At 44.9% G+C, this 21,713-nt stretch overlaps 1 protein-coding gene across 3 annotated transcripts in view; it reads left to right on the top strand.

Moving 5' to 3' along the window:
• LOC108002432 (heterogeneous nuclear ribonucleoprotein L-like) overlaps positions 1-21,713 on the top strand; it is a 164,852-nt gene that overhangs the window by 20,506 nt on the left and 122,633 nt on the right. The window lies entirely within an intron of this gene.

The following is a 21,713-nucleotide window of genomic DNA, read 5'->3' as shown; positions in this document are numbered from 1 at the left end:
ATATAACACGATATGAAGAGATAATAAAAAGCCAATGTCGTTAATGGAATCGACGTACCGCCACGTACGAAGATCGTATAGGAATATCATCGTTATCAATGCGAATCAAGATTACGCGTTGTTTAATTTGTCTCGAGTTGGGGTTCATCGTACGGGCAAAAACGAGAAAAATCTTTCAGTTACGTTCTTTTCCTTTTTTCACAAAAACGAGATTCCCCTTCTATATCTGGAGGAAACAATTAAACGACGGCAATTAGATGTTATGCATAAAACTTGAAAGATAAAGGGAAACGCGATAACAACCGAAGTAACTTTCGCTATTGAAAATTGAATTACCCGTTTTCCTGGTTCGGCATTATGTTGCTGCGTTTCCAAACTTTCGTATTCCCCTCCCCAATTTTTTCTCTCGCGTCGTTCTTGTCTCGGCGAGCTTTTTAACCAGCTCCAGGAGGGGAACATTTTCCACGATTTAAATAGAAATCCACGAACGCGATCCGGTTACAATGTAACCTTATCGGCCCGTTTCAATGCTCGTTCTAGAGTTGCTCGAGCACGATCGAGAAACTTATACAGCACTCGACTATACGAACCGTTACCGAGCTTGGCTTGCGTTTAACCGCCTCTCCGCGTTTGGCGTTTCTGTTTGGCCCGATCTTTGCGCAATTTTCCATCGTGGACCGTGGTAATCCAGGATGAAAGAGACCTGCTCCCTCTTTCCTCTTTAAACTCTCCCTCCTTGGAGTAAAAGAGGAACTTGTCGCGTGGAACTTCGAGATTCAACACCGCATGGAATAATTGTTTCTTTCGTGGCAAGATGGGACGGAATTGGAAATGGTTTCGTACATGGTTTGCGAGTTTTCCGCTGAAAATCGACTGTCGAGGTCGATTGCGATTTAAAAAGGCGCATGAAGGTATCGCGAAGGAGAGAGAGCATTCTTCTCTTGCGGACTTTCGAAGAATCGAACTTTTGAGGACGGACTTCGGGAACACTTTAAGAATGTTTGGGGCAGATAGGGAAGGAGGGGAAGTCTTCCTTCGACGTTAGGCTCTTCTGCTTCCTTTATTCCCACTTGTTTTCCACTTATAAAGATACTTCCTGATGGTCGAGTTTCTTTTATCCGAGAAACTTATAACGCGATCCTTTTTTTTCTTTTTTTTTTACAAAAGCGTATTTCTGTGTATATATATCTTGGGGAAATTATACGAAACGATAAACGATTGTTCGAATTAATAATAGAAAAATGTACATAAATACGCGTGTGAACGATGCAGCGATTAAAGCGTTAAATTATATTGACTTTAATAAATCACCGTTGAATTTTTATGAATTTTTTTTTTTTTTATAATCGGTCGGTCAGCGATAATTATTCATTCGCGTTACACGTTATTTATGGAATGCATATTGTATTTACAATTACATAATCTTTTTATTAATCTTTTCACGTTTTCCTTGTTGCATACATCCACGTATTTATCTTGAAAGAAAAATTTCTGCGGGATAAATCTCGGATCTTACATGTTTTCTACGTAAAAGAACATGGCGAAAAAAATATATTTCTACTCTAATAATGTCCGTAAAATTTATGGACTGTTGGTCCATGAAGAAGAATTTTGTTATTTCTGAAAAAGAGAACAAACTTGGCGAACAAGTTGACGGATTGGAAAAGACGACAGCTCGTCGTTGCATATACAATTTTAAAAAAGTTTCGAATTGACATCGAATTGAACGAGAGTCGAGGCTTCTTATCTTCCCTAATATATCTCAGGTTACGCGTTTCGCCCCTCGAACGCGTAAACTTTAACGCCTGACCGATTTTACGATCTTGCTACCTATAATAGTGGCTTTGTAAATAGCAGAATATGAGATACTATAATTGATAATCCATTATTTCCACTCGACGAGAAGGGAAGATCGTCTCGGAGTCGGACAGCGTAATTCGATGCTCTTTCGCGGGCATTCGAGCGCAATTAATCGAGTGAAAAATTTAATTTCCTTCTAGTTTTGATTTTTTTTTCTTTTTTCTATAAAATATCTTCATCATATTCGTGTATTCATTTTCTCTATGGGAGTGAAATCTAATCACGATAATTTTAAATTGATAATAATATCAATTGTATCTGTCTCTCGCTCTCTCTTATTATTTTTCTCTAGGAAGGAAATCAATTACTTCTGTTACTTGTTCTACTTGAATTGATAACTGTCCAAAAAAAATGAAAATTTTTAAGCAAGTTATTAGGTAATAAGAGAAAAATAAACAATATTCTAAATTGTATAAAATTATACGGATATTACATATTGTAATAAAATTAGGCACTCGTATATTTTCGCAAACTTATTAGTCATCTTAACGTTTCACTTAGCCCGTAATATATCGTTCCAAGTCGAAATGCCAATTTCGAAATCAGCTCAAGTAGTTATACGTACGTGGTATAATTTCGAATCGGCCCATGCCGTATGCCGTATGCGATCAAGATGGATCATCGTTTCGACGTACACACGTATCCGCCCACACGGATGCGCGCACAAACCGCATGGATATCGAGACATTCTCGAGTGGAGAGTAGAGAGCGCGCACAATCGGTGCGCGTCACGGCCGAGAAATGATTGGCGCTCCGACTTCTCCTCGTAGGTAAGCAAGATAATTAGAGAAGATTGGCTCGGCCGTTATTTTAGAACCCGTTCGTTCGTTCATCGCGGGCTCGAAACATCCGCGATAAATTGTTGCGGAGATGGGATAAACGAGGAGTTCTCCCTCTCCCTCGAATTAATGAAAACCGAGCAACGAGGTTGCCTTCTGACGCGCGCAAATTTATTACACGGCCGATAATGAATTTCCACACGGCGCTCCCTATTTTGCCCGACGTTTTTCCAACGCGACGGATCCTCCTCTCGCGGGACGTCGCCTTCCTCCCTCGTTACTCCTCCGCAAAATGCACGCACCTCGTTGGAATTTGGATCGCGCCTAATTATCGCGTTGTCGGGCGGCCGTTGTTATAATGCAGACGTGTGCGCGGCACGCGTCTTCCAGCGATAAGATTCAATTACGATCAGTCACGCGAATCGTTCCAGTGCCGCGAAACGTGTCTCGTGACACGACGGGATGGATGGAAGCCGCGATTGCAGTCGAATCACCGCCATCTCGAGCCGAGGGAGAGCCGATCGGGATTCGAATTAACCGACGAATTATTCCCGATCGATCGTAGTTGATGGAATGGATTAGACGCGCGTGTCTGATACCAGCTTTCCGATGTAACAATACGCGGCGTCGCGCTCCCTGTGAAATCGATTAAAAGTAAACCGTGGCCGGCCGAGATGCGCTCTGCCATCATTCATGCGTTTCGACCAATCCCACCGGTTGGACGCGCACAGCGGACGATTACGTGTTCCAAGATCCTCGGTCGATTCGGCGGATTACTGGCTCGTCGAGGGAAACGGAGAGCAAGGGATATAGTTTCCGCCGATCGATCTCCTCCGTCTGTTCCGCGGGGAAGAGAAGTTTGCGCGTCTTGGAATGCTTTTCCTTGGAGGGAAATGGTGAAAAAAAAAGGAAAGGGAAGAGAGACGTCTCGTAGAGAGGCGCGGGTAAAATTTGACGCTCGTGGAACGTAATAAGGACGGGCCGTGGCCCGGTGTCGCGTTACGATTCGAGTTTCACGGAAATTTTTCTCTCGCTTCTTCCTCCGCGCTGCACACACTCGATACCGTTCCATTTTAACGACTCTCCAACAGTGGCCGAGGTAGGGTGTGGTTTCAAGTAGTCGGGAAAAGTGGTAGGCCGTGTTTGAATCCATCAAGCCGTGCTCTTTTTCCGGCTCTAGTCGATAATCGATAGAACCACCCTCTGCTCGCCCACGCTCTTTCCTCTTCCACCGTCTTTCGCTACACACCTCGAGGCGGAGATGGGTGTGGGATGGGATGGGGAGGGAGATCTGTCCGCACGAATACTATCGCACTCGCGACACACCAGCCGTGGGTGAACCCTTTTTCTCTCGTGAATCGGCCCAAACGAGCGGATCCTCGTAAATCGAGAGTTTACGGAGAGAGAAGGGGCAGATTGTTGTTGCGACCGTGATATCTACCGTATCGCGTTTCCTTTTTTCTTTGGGGGATGGACACACCCCTCCCCCCTGAAATTCTGATTCATCGAGGCTTGGAGAGACCTTGGAGAGATCCCTCGATTCTTCTCCTTCTTCGAATAAATCGACCACGATCGATATTCGTTCCTCTTCTTCTCTCCCTTCGATACTGGATTACGTATACGTCGTTGGAAGGGTAGGAAAAACCGTATACGATCGAGGAAATAACCGTTTCGATGCTACTTCCTTTTTTATCTCTCCAACGAGGAGAGATTTCTTTTCCTCGCACGAACAAGGAGAAGAGTCTCTCTCTTCTTCTCTCTCCCTGTAAAGAGGAACGTCGGTTGATTTATGTCGACCAACTTGCTTTCCATTCACCGTGGATGATTTATCAGTGGCTGTCTATCGATTAGTAATGGCCTCCCTGCCATTTTTCCTCGACACGATTTCATTTGTGCCGGTCAAAATTCGATCTCCTCGAGCCCTTGCCGACTATATCGCGGATATACGGCGGACAAGCGTTATGCGCGAAATCAGAGATATTCTCCGCCACAGAAATAGATCGCTAATGAGAGTCTGGTGGGGACTCGAGTTGACACCGTGCCATAAATATTGATTTTTCCGCATAGCGGGCCGAAACTTGGTGACGCGTAATGGTGGAGATTCTCTGAACGGTTGACCAGAGGCGCGTTCGAGAGTTGGCCGTTAGCGAAGGGAAAGACCACCTTTGGGAAGATATATAATCGTTTGAAATTTAGGAGACGTTCGTGTTGTGACAGCGCCGAGCAAAATCATGTATCACTTGTGCGGTCTCTTGGGTCGTCGAGTCCAAGCTCGTTACATTATCGTGCGATGCGTGTCCGTGGCCACGCGTGATCAGTCGCAAACGTTCCGTTCGCAAGATTTGCACGCGAGACGTATGGCCGTATCGGCGCATTTCCTATTTTGCGGCCTATTATCGAACAACCGTCTCCAACTTATATCTCGTCCGCGATTAAAGCGCAATTTTCCGCTTCGCGATTGTAATTCCGATCGAATTACGTTCCCATAACGCGCGAGGAAACAAAGCTGTAAATTTTAGCCTCGAAGGGAATGTTTGCACGAAGAGTAATACCTTTAAATCTTGGGGTATATATATATATATATTTTTTTTTATATCTATACCAAGGACTTCTCGGAAATGCCATTGGAACGAGTAACAATTGTATTTTGTCACAAGAAAATGTACAAATTTTACGCAATTACAAGCTATTATACGCGAACAAGCGTATCATTTTATGGTGTAATAACGTTCGCATACGTCTTCATAGCTTTCGACGTCGTCCGCGCATAAATATCCCTTTCTCCATGCGTATGTTGTCACAAGCGAAGCGTGCTCGCTGTTCTCTTTTTCCTGTACGGGAAAGATTACGTAGAAGCGTACATGAATCGGGCACTGTGGTGGAGGCTAACTAGGCGAGGCGCCACTGCTGCTAACATTGTTTATCGAGCGTTCGTACATTTAAACCCCGCGTTTCTATTCCCCGCCACCCGTAACGAAGAAATTCCTCTTTCGTCGTGGATGCAAATTGTCCTTCTTTTCGCGGAATCTCCGACGAAATTAGACGAACGAGGAGAGGTCTTTCTTTCAATTTAGAAATTGCGGATTGAACTCACCAATTCTCGACTTTAGAAACGATTTGGATACGTAGAACTCGACGAACATCGCTACACGTTCTATGATAAATAAAACGTGCAATACAAATCGAGAGATTCGAGGTGCAAACGATTTTAGGAACATGGTCTGTTTCGAACGTTGCAAGGGATTAAGCTGCTTAAGGGATACACGTAATATTCCTAGGATTCAACAAGGACTATCAACTTGGGTCTAATGCCTTGGGGTAATTGACTCGGATCTCATGGCGCCGGAGCAACTCGTCTCATATCTCATGGTGTCCGTATACCTCGACTCGGATCACGTGGCGCCAAGGTTGCTCGAGTCAAGCGATAAGATTTCTTATTATTAAACTCCAATTAATTCGATTCAATTTTCGCGAGTCGTTGTTGTCAACCGGGTTCTTTCTGTTTTTCAGAAACAGAAGTTCTACGTCGATTCGATCTTCTTCTTCTTCTTCTCTCGAGTCTGTCGTAGTTGATTCAAGAATTCAAGGTTCTTTGTATTATTGAGTTGTAGCGAATCTGGGAGCGACCAGTTCCTCAAAACTTATCTTTTTCGGATCGTCGAGGTTTTGCCGTTACCGAGAAATTTCTTTGTATTGAATTCGTGGAGTCCGGTCTCGTTTCGCGAAACCGGAATTTCCAGTGCCAGAGTTCTATGAGTTTCTCGCAATGAGTTTCGCATTGTGCCTGTTTGCTATTCCATCGTGCGTGTCCACAATCGTACACCCTTGAACGCAGCTCTTTCACTTTGACCGTGTCTCATCGTTTGTCAGACTTTCCCCCTTCTCCGCAAGATTCCACAACTTCTTCCTGGAACGTAACGTTCTCCTACGTCTCATTTCTGATCTTATTTTCTCTTCTCCTCTTAATAACAATTCAACCGATGCTCGTTTCTGTTCTACCTACGCATACGCGAGGAAAAAACGTATCGAGTGGGTGTCGTCGATTGACGATTCGTACAATTCTTCGATGATCTGAAAAAAAAAAACACGTTACAACGTGGCAACAAAGGTTCTGATCGATGATATTTTTGATGTAAATCAAAAAGTGATCTTACACTCGATAACAAATTGTTACGGTCGACTTGTCACTAGTTGTTCATCGAACGAGTATTTTCGAGGATCTGACAAAGGTCTAAAGTGGCAGACTTACTTATAAGAAGAGTGGGCGTTATTTGATGCGATGATTTCCATCGTAAAGTGTCATAAAGCGAGGATTTTTCTATTGTAAGCGACGTATATACGGGGATCCCTTTCTTTATTATTCTATCTGGCAAAGAAAAGAAAGATTCAACGAAAGAACCTCTCGCAACCACTGTCTTTTCCATCCGGATCATCCACGTGGATTTGATAACACCTTGCGGAATTGATGCTGATCTTTTGATTTAGGATTACACCAAACACATACATTTACTTCGCATCCAAGCCCCATGCATTTGCTAATTTCGAATCAATCACACGCCGGCCAGCGTGTACAAAGCTCGATCGAACATAAAATCATTCGGCCTTATATACCGATTCGAACGCAACGAAAGGGGTAACGACACGTCCAGAACCTTTCGCTTCTAATTTTATCGTCGAGCACGTATCTATCGGTGGTTGATTCGTGTCTGCATTGCTCGTCCACTCGCGTATTTAAGAGTCGTTGATCGTGGCCGATCGCACGGCTGCATACGGATATATGCTGCCTCTTGCAGCGCACACGAACGCATACACAGTACCGTTCGATATTCGAATTCGTAAACGCGATATTCGCACCGCGTATTTCAACCGAATCTTCCATTATATATCCTTGTCGAATTGCAAATCTCCGACAACGAATTTAACGTCGATTAACGATTCGCACGGATTGGACAGATATCGATCGATACGCCCGCGAACCAACATGGACGATTTTTCGCCAAATCCCTGCGGTTGGTTATATTTCTGGAGCGAGATAGCATCTACGAATATAGCCACTTTAGCTGAATTACCGGCACGCGTGCGTGTCCCACGCGGAAAAATCTACTCGCCATTCACAGGCCAGATGCTCTCACGTGGCGTACAAACAAGCGGTTGGAGAGAGAGAGAGAGAGAGAGAGAGAGGAGTTGGTGGCGAGGAGGAGGGACAATCGTGTTGCGTGTGGCTAAATATACGTATCCATGTATTATGTTGTAACGAATGACGGAACAAATGTTTTTAAATCTCGCGCGAAAAATATCTAAGTAAAGGCTCGAAAAGGTCGTTTTGCGTGATGCTTGTACGATTTTGGTTCGAGTTCGAGGTTGAGCGTAATTTAAAAAGAAAAGGAATTAATCTTGTTGCGCGATGCAATTCCTTCGTTGTGCAACGTCGTCGTGAATTAACGTCGTCGCTTGATTAATTTCGTCCTCGATTTTTATGGCAGTCGAGGGGGAAAAAAAGGAGGAGAGAAAAGAAAAACGATCGAACCGCATCTCCGAGCCCGGAGAAAATTTGATTTCGCAATCGATATTACGCGAGCCGTGGCAATAACGGTACACGGACAATCGTAATTCCCCGGGATCTTTCATTTACGATAACTCTTCCACCCGACAATTTTATCGCGGCCTCTATCCTCTTCGCAAGGAAACCACATATCCCGTATCCATTATCCGTTATTAACGCCTGTGTCCTATCGTATTCTTTGGTGAGACGCGTGAGACGTTTGGTTTTGTAACGTTTATATTTACGATTATTATATTAAATTCCGCTCCGTAAACTGTTGAAAAAAAACCTTATCTTCGTTCGATAACACAAAAATTGCGCGATCCCGGAATGCTCTTACGAAACTTTTCCCGTCAGAGGAAGGGAACGGGTTTCAATCGTGGCGGAAAAAACAAAAACCGTTCAAACTCCAAATCTCTCTCTCGACGATGAGCACCAAAGTTGCGTAACGTTTACGTGTACAGGCTGCCGAATCGAAGCGGCCGCCACCCACGTCCAACGTCCCGTGACGATCTCATTAACGCGAGATTAATCGTTATATATCCAGATTATCACAACCGTGTATACAAGCCCTCCCACCGGTTGATAATAATAAATTTGCCTTGCCGACGAAAGAGGCACGGTATTATCGCGACGGTAGCTCTCCTTATTAACGCTCGTTTCGTCTTGGAGGAGGAGGAGGAGGGAGGAGTGGCGGCAGCAGGCGACGAGGTCGCTCGCCACGGCGGCTCGCTGATTTATTCGCGATCTGTTATTTGTCAAAGCTGTTGGTGAAGATTATTACGAGAGGAGGGTGTTGCCTCCGACCATTAGCGCCGGGGGGGAGAGAGATACGGCGAGGATTCGGCCGGATGGCATCGACCTCAACGCTCGTGCGTCATCATCGCTCGCGTTCCTTCCTCCCCTTCGTGCGCGGAACACGGTATTACGTTCCCCGGCTTCTTAAATAGACGCGCGATAAATTCAGCCCCCGTCGAACCCGCTCGAGAGCCGAGATTGTTTCGCGAGGAATGCACGAGGCCACGGACGTGAGGAGTCGCGGTGAACGTCCATTAGGAGTCCATTCGCCGGCATTTCTCGAGTTGAATGGGAAGGAAAGTAAAACTCGTGCTCTTCGATTAGAAGGGATGACGAATATTTGGGTAGGTAGGGTGTAAACCCTCTTGGTTTATGATACCGTTCGTTTTAAGAGTGGACATCCTGCGTTTCCAGGATGGCTATTAATGGACCCCGCTGGACTCCATTCGAGAATAACACTTTGAACAGTGTTTGTCGTTAGAGGGAACTGTAAAATTCTCGTGAATAAAAGTGAAATGAGTATATTAGATACTCTTGGACTTTTATTTTTTTAAGCAAAACTATCGAAGCTCGTCCACTCGTTGACTATTGGGTATTTCTCCATTCAGCTCGAATGTAATATTTTTCCAGTTAATGGAATTTCTGCATTCAGAGCCAATACACGAGAGTAATAATCATTTTTATCGCACGAAGCGAGAAATATTCTCGAAAATTTCACCGAGTCTCGCGAAATAGACTCGCAAGATATCGATGAATATTCGTTAGATGGCAAAGGATTGGACGCGACCTCGGGAAGATGGTACTCCTCCTCGATTTTTCTCGATAATATACTATACCACTATCGCGTAGAAGGAAGCGACATTTCTCAAAAATCTTATTCCATTTTTCGAGCGTTGAATGGACGAGCGACCTTTCGAGTTCCATGCGGTTTGACGTTGATGGGAAACGTATCGACGATGGAAATATATTTTCCTGCCTTTGAGATGGAATATATATAAATGTTCCGCGTAGCTGAAACGTCACGGAATGATTTTTTTTTCGCTCGTTAGGGAGCCGGTTCGAAAAATCCGAGATGCCTTCTTTGATTTTCCTTTCTTTTGATACACGTCCCTTCTCGTGGGATCGATGAATTTACTTTGGAATACACGTTTCTAGATAAACGAAGAGAGTCTATTTTAAAAAGAGGAAAGGATATGTAAAAATTTTGAGAGCGACTCTGTCGGATTTATCTCCGTCGTAAAATATCCCGACGATATTGATAAATCGATAAGGTGTAATATAAAGCACGAATCTCGTGAAAATATGAGAAAGAAAAAATGGGCGAGAAAAAAGAAATTAATTCCCAAGTTTGACGATCCATCTGTACGAATGAAAGGATATCGCGTTTGGAAAAAAGTATTGGAAAATAATTATCGAACATTTAGAGAGGACTGATTAATAAAAATCGCGAGCAACTGGAGTTGTCAAGCAAGCGGTTCGTTGTTGTTCCGGCGGCCTATCACCTGCGCTTCAATTATTGCACGCCCCTCCCGGCAAACGTTTAATCTTTCAACGCGAGACGCTTGATAAATTCATTTCAAGCGTGCCCTGAATATGCAGTAACGTGACTACGATTTGAATATTTTAACGCAGCCTCGGGAGTAATAGGGTACGTTGCCACTTGGCGTCGAGGAATCTTTGCTCGAGGAATCAAACCTTCTCGATATCGAGGAGTAAACAAAGATTCGATCATGCTCGATTCGATAAGAGAGAGATTCGATAGATGGGATCCTCGCGGCCAAGGGCTGGGCGCATTCTTCGATGCATTTGCAGCTTTATTCGCTCCGGTTAGCCTCGGGCCGCGAGATATATGGACACCACTCGACGCTCTTATTCGCGGATATATGCTACGTTCTGCGATGGATGGCTCGTGTTAGCCTTGAACCAGTATGCCACGCCAGTTTTCACGTATTCCCGCGTACGTATGGCTGTCGAGGGCCCTCTTCTCTGACTGCATAACTATTTTTTGACGTACGTAGCTGGATGTCGATGAAGTCACGCGTATATTTGACGCCAGGTGGTTCGCGATTCGTGATCAATCTACGTACGCGCGACGTGTAACGATTCGTAGATACCCAGAGACGAATCCAACGAGACGAGAAAAATCTGTCACGAGCGGTCGACGTTGAATAAAAATTTATTCCAACGCCAATATAAAATACACTTCCGCGACTTAAGCGTACTCCCTCTCTCTTTCTCTCTCTCTTACAAAAGTTTCTCGAGGCGTCGAAAGGATCGACTGATTTACTCGGCAAATTTGCACGAATTTGCTTGTAAAAAATTTCGCAAGAAACCGGAACGGAAATCACATTGTTGAAAAACACTTGCAAACACGAGCGATCAATGAGTCAAAATCTATTTAAGTCGATGAATCCTCTCTGTTAAATACTTATTATACGTTGAACAGTTACGCGCAGGAAAATCGATGCAGTAACAATTCGGAATGTTTCTTCTCGGCGAAATTATTCGAGGAGCAAGGTGGCGAGGAAAATGTCGCGTCTCTCTCTCTCTCTCTCGCGTTGAGACGACGTAATACGGAACACGAGGAAGTTGGATGGCTTGTTCCACTGGCAAATAATCCGGTAATACCTTTTCCCTCCGGCGAGGCCGAGTTCTTTTCGAACAGCTTGGTACACGGCAAAAGTTCGTCGACGAGTTCTCGCGGGCTACACGTCTTGCGAGTAATTCAAAAGGCCCGACGCTCTTTGTCTCCGCGCTCACTTTTTGCCCCGTAACTCCGGCCTCTGTTGACGAAAGTATGAATATATTACGCGCCACTCCGCTTGGATTTACGAACACCGTGTAATTAATTCCGGACACAAGCGCTCGGGGCTAATAACGAGAAAGCCTCGGCGAAATCGTTTAAAGGATCGCCCAAGATTAATCCCGTTCGATCTATACATCGGTAACGATATCGTCAACGTGCGTGACGAAAATTCTTTGCAAAATTCCAAGCTGGATGGGTCTCTCCGTTACGGGAGAGCTCTCCTCTTCTCGATAAAAAGGGATTAACGGGAAATCGATGCAGATTCGGTTCTCCCCTCCTCTTTCTTGGAACAATGCGTTTCTCTCCTCCCCGGCAAAGTTTCATCTTCACGAGATGACGCGCAGTCACATCTCCTTATCGATGGACCTGTCCCCTCGCTCGGTAATTATCCGCCAACTCTTCTCGAAAAGGAAGAAATTTCCATGAAAATGCGACTCTCAGACCGCGCGGATCCTCTCCTCTTCTTCGAGCAGAATCTTCGACACGATTACGCCCAGCCATCGAGAAGGCGGATAACGTACTTGTACTTCTCTGTGACGCAATATCGAGAGACGCGTCTGGGAGGAGGAAAGATATGATCTTATCCGAGCGATTCGAAACTTTTTCCAGCGTTTGCTCGGAAATAAAAATATCGCGGTGGATTCATACCTCGTACGGAATAAGGAAGATAACAACGCAGTCTCTCTCTCTCGATTTGACAATCGATATTTTGTCGCAAATATCGTCTAAGCAGTTTGCAACGAGCACTCGAACCGCGCGGATTAGGTCGGATGAGTTTGAAATCCGGATTTAGGATAAGGACCTTTCCACGCGCTACGGATCTATCCAACGTTAAACCCACCGACGCGGTTCCTAGCCTGCTCCCAGTTGCTCGTGTTGCTTCGTTCCGCGGTGTATCGTACACCGCAAACGACGAACGCCCATCATTTCACGGATCCAGGCCCGATGAGTTCATTTCGACTAATCCAGCAACTTGTTGAGGATCATTGTCACCCGTTATTCGCGTGCCAGCCTTAACTTTTCCAACGTTAATTGCGATTATAAATTTCGCCGCCCACTTTGAAGAGAATGTATTCTTGGCCTCGCTCCGTTTAAAATTTTCCGTTTAACCGGGGGGCTTAACCAACTAATCTCGCGATAACGGGTGCAGCCTCGTAAAATAGTTCTCACGATTTGCGAAGTGAGAGAGATACGGATATACTTGGATTCGCAATTTCGTGTTATTAGATTCTTTCTCACGTACGAGGCCCCATATATGCATATACCTCTTCATGGCCTGTGTACGTCTGGTATTCCAGATGACGCATTTTAATCGCGCAAAACTCACGGGCTTCGTTTGAACAAATATTGATTTTTCCAACTTGTTGCAACGACGAAATACCATTTCTGTAAAACTCGACCGAGTCGGCAAGTCGCGCTAATCCTCCTCCTGGAGCCTGGACTTTATTAAAATTGGATCTGAAAGCGACTCCCCTCGGTATCGTTTATCAGAATCGCGATTGAATCTTTTGTCGCTGTTAGGATGACTGGGCGAGGGAGAGAGAAAGAGAGAGAGAGAGAGAGTTGTGTTTAGCGCGTCGAGGTAAGACTCGATAGACCGGTCCTATTCGCGATAAGGTAGCTAATGTCAGCCCTGAAATACGTAACCACTTTCAGATAAGCTTCGGTGTATCAATAGCGAGCACGACAACCTCTATTATCGTTATATACCAGAAAGCTAGTCGTTCTGGAGTGAGCATTGTTAGCCGAAGAAACGAACACCGAATAGATAGGAGTAGGGCAACGTTTTCCTCGGCATTCTCGTTATTCTATTTAACTTGGAGACGATCCGACCTCGTCCACGAGTTCCAAACGGTAGTGTGGAGGTGGTAAGGGCTTGCATCTCGTTCCAAGTTTCTTCCAATCTTTGAATGGCTTTATAGATGTACCCGTGGTAATTAGGGGTTTTTTTTCCACTTGGAGATTGCGACATTTTTATTGAAACTTTTAATGGAACTAAACTTTGTCAACGATCGAAGGGAAATATAGCGGGTATGTATTTTTCCACCGATGGTGTCGAGTCGTTACGCTTGTTTTCACGATCGTGTCATTGTTTATACATCTTCCGACCGGGATTCAATCTTTTGGAACTTTATCGTTGGCAAAGAAACGAAACTACTACTGCTATCACTGCCGTTACTACCGCCGTCTTACTTGGCTATAAATCCACGATATAAAGCGCAAACGTGATCGCGATCGCGGCACACACTCGTCAAGACCTGTACCGCAGACAAGTGTGCGAGCGTTCGTGGCCAATTCGAGTCACGCGCCCGCATCACAGATTTAAAAGTTCGCCGTTGTTGCAGTTGCGGCCGGATTAAATTGGATATGAATGATGTATCCCGAATGATGTACGTAGAAATCTGTATAAAGCGATTCCTTCGATTAAAGCGTTAAATATTGATAGGATTCTCTCAAAATGTTCTCTCGATGATCTCCATTCGGAAAACAGCGATGGACTGAATAATCCATCGTCGTATCCGATGCAGCCTCCCTCTCCGCGGAATTATTCCTCCCCAGAGAATGAAAATTGGAACTTGTACAAATTTCCACGATCGAAAGAACTACGTAGGAATTATCTGAAAAAGTTCCAACGAAGGGGGAATGCGAAGAGTCGGAGAGTTGGGGAGATGGATAGGGGAAAGGAAAAATTCGAAAATTTCCGCTCCGGCGAATTCCATCCGTGCAAGAACTATATCATAGTTCTGGTAATCACTCGGATCGACAGAAACCCCTATTACGCCCGTACCTCTGTACAAGTTCAAAGGATCCTTTATCGCGTTTCCGTGGCACCGGTGGTAACCAGCCGTTGGAAATCGACTTCTTCTCGCAACGTGTGCACCCATACAGCGGGCGACGATTAAGGTCAGCCAGCGCACTCGTCTATACGAAACGATCTCCTCCTCCCCTGCAGGGGTCTCGATGGAATTAGGGGAAACCGGGATAAAGACGATGGTTTTGCCGGTGGTCGGAAGCTTGCCTGCCTTCTCTCTCTCTCTCTCTCTCTCTAAAAGTTTAGAAGGCGGTTACGTCGTTCCGCGACTGACTGGTTGGGACAATGAGGAGAAAATTCCATGGCTCCGATTTCCGTGTGGCTCTCTGGTTCAGGGTGCACGGGTTAAATCGACGGTGCACCCTCTGTTTTAAATGGTAATGAGCAACGCGGCAAAGAACGCGAAGCTTTTCCCTCTCTTTTCTCTTTTTTCTTCTATAAAGAGGCGAACATTTTTGAAACGAATGACGCGTGCGCGAGCTAGGTGAAAAAGGAGCTTTATGGGAGGATTATGAGGACCGAATTTGGAGAGGAAATTGAGTGTCTTTTATTTAAGTTGTTTTCATTCGCAACATTTTTACGAATCGATATTTTATTCTTTAATATTATTTCCTTTGCTCTCGACGAAATAAAGCCGGTGCCCTCTTTTGAATTTCCCCCCCGCGCATACAAGGGGCGGATAGTCTTACGATGGAAGTTTCCCTGGGAATTAAAGGACACCGCAGCTTTGGTTGTCCCGCGCCTCCACCCTTTGGAAAGTTGGCTTCGTGGTCGCATTTGCATGATTCCAGCCGGGAGTTTGAAACCGGCGAGAAGATAAATCGAGTTAAAAATAATCGAGGCTTTCTCGATCGATTTAATTTCTTCTTTGTTTCTCGAAATTCGAACGTTGCTGCCAGAATCGTGGACGAGGATCAAAGAAAGCGTTGTGCCTCCGTTGTGAAAACAAGCTGGGCGGCTTGTTAATAAATATGACGGATCGCGGTTCAATCCTCTCTTTCTTCCTTTCCCTTTGCTTCTTGCGCTCTCTCGAGCGAAGCCTCGCATCGGTTGTTTGAGCCAACGTTGTTCAAAACCACTCAACTCGTTAAGTGTCGTTTCAATCCGCGTCGAAGAAGCGGGTCGAGCGCTTTAATCGATAACTATCCTCGATCGATTTATGAAGTTGGCTGATTTATCCGCTTCTTAGATCTTTCAAATCAATCCCTGGTCATCCTTCCCCATTCACGTGGAAGACGTACGGCCGTCCCTCTTCGTTTCGAGACGGCAGCCTCGATGATTAAACACTTCGGAGAAATTACGAGGCATCCAGTTGTCACGGTTTCCTTCGCGGATCCGGTGTCGATGTGCGCGTACGTGTGTGCCTTTGATGCTCCACGTCTCCTTTTCCAAAGTTAACCTACCAGTTGCGTTTATATCAGTGACAGAGAGGAAGATGAAGGAAAGCCGAAGGTGAGGTACGTGAGGTAGGTCAAACTCGTGGCACCGCGTGGCGCGGAATAGAAATGAGGGAGGAGCTGAAGATCTTTCGTGCACCGATTACTTACTCTTTTTTTTTTCTTTTTTCTTTTTTCTTCTTTTTTTTACCATCCTCGAGACCGGCCATTGTGAGAGATTTCTTAAAAGCTGGTCCAATTTTCCTGCGGGAAAATGGAGGGCTTTCCTCCAATGGACTCCTTTAATTCAGCTTTTCGTTGATTAAACCATGCATAATTGTTGCGTTATCCTTTCCTTTTGACAGAATGTTGCGCGTTATTACATTATGCGTTCGAGAGATCGAGAGTGTTAAAATTATTCTTGGATGTTTCCTCCTAATAGCCGGTCCCTCGGACAGAAGCGCGTCCCGACGTCTCCGGGTAATTTGTCGCCGATATTTATATCTAGGCGAGAAAAATACGAGAGAACGTCGGCCACGACGAGGTAGGTCAGTCACAGAGGAGACTGACGTCCCCGTCGGATGACGAAGAAAGGAACGAATACCTCGAAGAAAATAAAAATCTACGTAAATAATACGTTCCGCGATATTCTTCTCCTCTTCTTCCTTCGTTTCTTCCTCTTTTCCTCCGCGAAACCTTTTTCTATTTTTCTCTATCCGTCTCTTCACCTTTTAACCGACGATCCCCTCTTGTCTCTCCGCTGGCGAGAGGCACAGATGCTCCGTTCCTCCCCAATTATGAAAATTATGAAAAGTGTAATCCTCTCCTTTCTCGAAAACTCGGGGTTTTTCCGCAGAAGCAAAGTTTCAACTCGAGCAAGTCGCACTCGTCGATGGCAAATTTCTTCTCCACCCGTTTTTCCCTACCCGTTCGAATTTCCCTCGAGAAATAAAAAAGAGAACGCGGCGGAGATAATCTTCGTCTCGAAAGAGTCTGCCTTCCTCCTCCATTTTCCGCGCGTGCTTACTCATAATAGAAAGACGGAAAGAGAAGAACACAGACAGACGCAGACTCGAGCCGAGACTCGTTCGAGTTCTAATCGAACGAACGAAACGTAGCAGCAGCAGCAGCGATTGTTTGACAACACGCGCGATGGGAGGGGAGACGTATCTGGTCGGCTTTCAATTTGTCCTTTCAATTCGACGTCTCGCCAGTCGCGCAAACGTGTCACGCTTATTACATCGCTCCCAGCCTGGCCTCTCGTCGCTTCTTCCGGCAGTAGCGTAGTACATTCATGCACGTCACCACGTCGATTGCACATATACGTATATACAACGAGAGAACATCGTGCTCGAGGGAAATACCTACGTAAGTTTCCATAGATATTCCGGACACAACGTCGGTGCGGCTCGATACGCGAGCGGAATGGCTTTCCTCTCCGCGTGGCCGCGTCCGTTGGGCAAATTGACGCGGTAATCGTGACGCTTCGTCGCTTTTTCACGCGGCTTTCACGCTTGCAAGTTGAACGGGATCGAGATTCCGGGGGCCCCGCGGAATCGAGGAACGTAATAATAAGAAAAGGAGGGGACCAATCGAGTCTCCGGCCTTCCAACGAAAAGCCCAAGTCTTATTTGATTCATCGGCTCTTGCTCTCCAACAGGCTTAACGCGATTAATTCTTGGCTCGTTTATATAAACTCGATAAGGTCGAATAAGGGAGAATAGGAGAGATCTCTCTTCCTCTGGATTTCCTTTCGCGTAAATCGTAAACTGTGTCATTTCACAGCGCTTGTGAATTCTTTATAGAGAGAGGTCTCGAAAGACGTATCCGGAGGCGGGGCTCGCCTCCGCGTGCAGCATTCGTTCGAGTTCGTTCCTTTAAGCGTTTCCGCCGATATTTCATCTCGATCTCCTTCCTTCGTATTTCTTCCAGCGCGGACGATTTTAATCCCTTATAAATGGAATTTAACAAGGGTGAAATTCAATTTAACCGGTCAACGCGACTTTACCGATTTTACTCGAATTCCAACCACTCTCGAATCGTGCCATCTAATCCCAACAATCCCAAACGGTGCGCTCTAATCCACCGCTCACGTCTCGCCGACCTTAGTATAACTCGTGAAATAGGGTTCATACGCCACGACTGCTGGTTACTCGCCGCTTCAACAACCGCGTTAACAATCCTAAATCATCGTTTCATCTTCTTCTTATTCGATCTTGGAGATTATTATCTCCCCGCGGAAGGAGATCCCTGTATTTCTCGGATATCGATTCAAACAAGAAGATAAAAGAGTACACGTATCCCTTAATCTTGCCCGGTATTCAAACAAGCGCGAGAGACTTTCATTAAAGTCTCCATTCTTCCTTTGACCGAAGTCTTGTATCTCCTCCTTGCATCTTTCACTCTAATCGTCCATCTTTCTGATTACACCATTTTCTCGATGTACATATATTTGTACCACGGATCGAACCGATCGTCCCCTTTTTCGCTGTTTATCAATCATTGCTGAAATCCTGGTCCCGAGGAATTTTATTACACGATTTTATCCACGGAGATTCCATTAGCATATCCGTCCAGTGGATACCGTTGTTCCCGAGGCAACGAAATACCGTTTCGAAGGGAACAAAAGGAACGGGTCGAGGGGAGATTACCTATATTCTTATCACGATTCCTCCTCCCCTGCTCGTGTCGTTTAAGGCGAGAAAGAAAGGAGAGAGAGAGAGAGAGGGAGGGGAGATAAAGAGAGGCAGGCGGCTTTTGTTAAAGATCGACGGAACGGGGCGAGAAATGGGGGAGGCAAGAACGCGGCCGTATTGAATTTACACCGGCTGCTATACGCCAGAGATGCGACAAAAGATCTAGTATTCGAGTTTCGAATCGTACAAAGGGGCATTACTTTCTTCGCCCCAGATGGAAACGCCGGATAATTAAGTCCGAGTTGTGGATGCGTGCATTTCTCGAAAAGCAAACACGCCCTGTTATATCTCGCACCTAACCATCCCGCCATCTAATGAATCGTCCATTAAACCACGCGTCTCTGTTATACGATGTTTGTTTGCCGAGCCACGTCTCTCCAAATATCGCGATATATCTTGGAACGGGATTCGATTAACTTCTTCGATTTCGAACGAGACGAGCTCGTTCACTCCACGTGTTCGAGTTAGAAACACTATCGAGTCGAGTAACGATAATACATATACGTTCCACTCGGAATTTTGTACTGTTTGGTAGATTCGAGAAAGATAACAGTGGAGTAAATTTCTGTTACACTTGTCCTTGTACGAAAAAAGAATAGGTGTGTGTTGCGGCGTAATTAATAGCGTCTCTTTTTTTTCTCCTTTAAATTACGCGCATACCTTACGTAACGGAAAAATAAATAAGAAAAGACGGGATAAAAACGATGTAAATTGGTGAAACGTTGGTAATTGGATAACACACAAATAATTAACATGTTATTTTTACTCGAGATACTTCGCAAGCAACCGAGCGAAAGAGTGTAACAATAACGAGTTAATAAACGTTTATATGTTTATAATATTGGAGAAATTTTTAGAAACATTTCAAATTTCAAACTAAACGAATAACTTGTTCATGGTTGATACCTTCATAAATGTACACGTTTGAAAAGGGTGACGACAATTTCCCCTGTTCCAATTTTCAATTAGCGTAATTTGTCAACCCCAAAGGCAATTACGCTAATTTCGGTCAACGCTACACAAACGTTTAACTTACTCGTCCCAGGAGCCACGACGGATAGTTGTTCCCTCTTTCGCAATTGTGTCACGTCCTCCTGCCTATCCCCAAATACAATATCGACCCCCTCCCTTCAAATTCCACCTCCTCGCCTCACACCTTTCCATTTTCCTTTCGCCGACTCGAGATCCGATCAATTGCTCTTCCATCAAATCGCCATTCAGCGGAAAAAGAAGCGAATGAATAGACGCGCGTTATTTTCCACCACTATCTTGGATAGAACGAGGAGAGGGAGACTGAGTCATCCTCCTCGCCTCCAAATTGATGACATCACGATTCCAAGTTGTTTGGTCGCGCCACGTGGTGGAATAGTTTTTCCGTTTAGAAAAGAATTCCCCCTTCCGAAACGTCTACGATTCCGTGAGTCGACTCGCCATATCTCTCTCTCTCTATCTCTCTTTTGCCTCGAGTCGAGGTATTCCTCGCGGAAGAAGTTAAAAGTTCAAAAGTGGGTTTGGCATCGCGCCATGCTGCGTCGTCACTGGTATCGGTGGACGTTTTTACCGGCTATCGCTACAGGTAAAACGTCCACCTGATTCGAAAACGTTTTCAATTATCGATTCCGTAGATTTCGGTAGAAGTGAGCGTTTCATTCGGTGTTATTCAGTCGAGGTAGGTGGAAGATGCTGTTTGGAACGAGTCGATTCTCAATTTAGTTGAGATTTAGTTTGACGGTGTTTCTATTTCTTTTTTTATTTTCTTTCCTTCTTTTATCTTTGCCCTTCGCGACATCGCGTTCCGTCTTCGAAGATCGTACACTTTCGTCGGAGGAGGAAGGCGTAAAAGATACGATGGGTCGTATAATACACGCACATTGAGGCGTGCATTGTGACGGATCGCCGTCGATCGTAAATAAAATAAAAAGTTGATAAAGTAAAATATAAAAAATTGACCCGGTTTCAGCCCGAGGGGGACGAGTTGTTGAGATTTTCATCGTGTTGTTGAATTATTTTCCATCTCTGCTCCTTGCGATTTATACGTAACGCAAGGAGAAAATATTATTGGTTGAGCCCGTTTTTCAAGCGTTGTGGCGGAGAGCGTTTTGCGCGCGCGGTTTGTTTTAACACGTGGAAACAATTTTCTCGGATTAATCGCGAATTATGTTACACATTGTGTATCATTGAATATGATACTGTCCAAACATTCGTGCTTTGGTCTCAAACAAATCGGTATTATGGGATCGGCAAGGTCTCGAGTCGGTATTGAGAATTTCAATGGAAAACAGGATCGTTATATTTTTATTGAACGTATATTAGAAGCTCTCGAAACGCTCTCTCGCCACGATGTTTGTTGTTCCTTCCAAGAGTTATGGCTATTAAAATTATCAAATGTTTGTACACACGAGCGTACGCGCAATTATATGTCCCCGCTCTCACTCGCCTTCTTCCACTTTTCCTTACTTATCGAATTTTTCGCGATCGAATCTTTCGCAAACGAAGTATCGAGCATACCCACTCGTCGATTCCTCCATTTCTATTGAAATTTCGTGTATCCAAGCAGTCTTGTAAGGAGATGATCGCGAACTTTCGATTCGAAATTTCCAATTTCCTTCGCCACGCGATATTTTCTCGAATATCTCGCCGTTTACCCGTTCAAACTTTAATCCTCTTTTTCAATCCTCTATTCTAAGTCGATGCGTACGCAAAACGATAAATTTCCTCACCATTTTACACATGGTTGGGTGGCAGACAACCGGGTGAAGAGTGATCGGCGGTGCTTTTTTCGCGCTCTTATTTCAGATACGTGCGGAGTAAGATGTGTACGAAAAATGTCGGATTTGAATTTGAGATATGGCTCGAGGAAATATTTCACGTGCAACCCCGGCCATTTTTACGTGACGTGTATAACGAATCGTGCATCCCTCCATTATTTTGCACGATGGAATTTATTTTCGAAATATATACGTATATGAGTTTTCTCTTTTTTCACTTCGAGATAATCGTTCGAGATTATGGAAAATTGGATAGAGAAAAATGTCTGTTGATGC

Source organism: Apis cerana, linkage group LG1 (genome assembly GCF_029169275.1).
Source record: "Apis cerana isolate GH-2021 linkage group LG1, AcerK_1.0, whole genome shotgun sequence".
Classification (NCBI taxonomy): domain Eukaryota; kingdom Metazoa; phylum Arthropoda; class Insecta; order Hymenoptera; family Apidae; genus Apis; species Apis cerana.
This window is presented reverse-complemented; position numbering and strand designations above follow the sequence as displayed.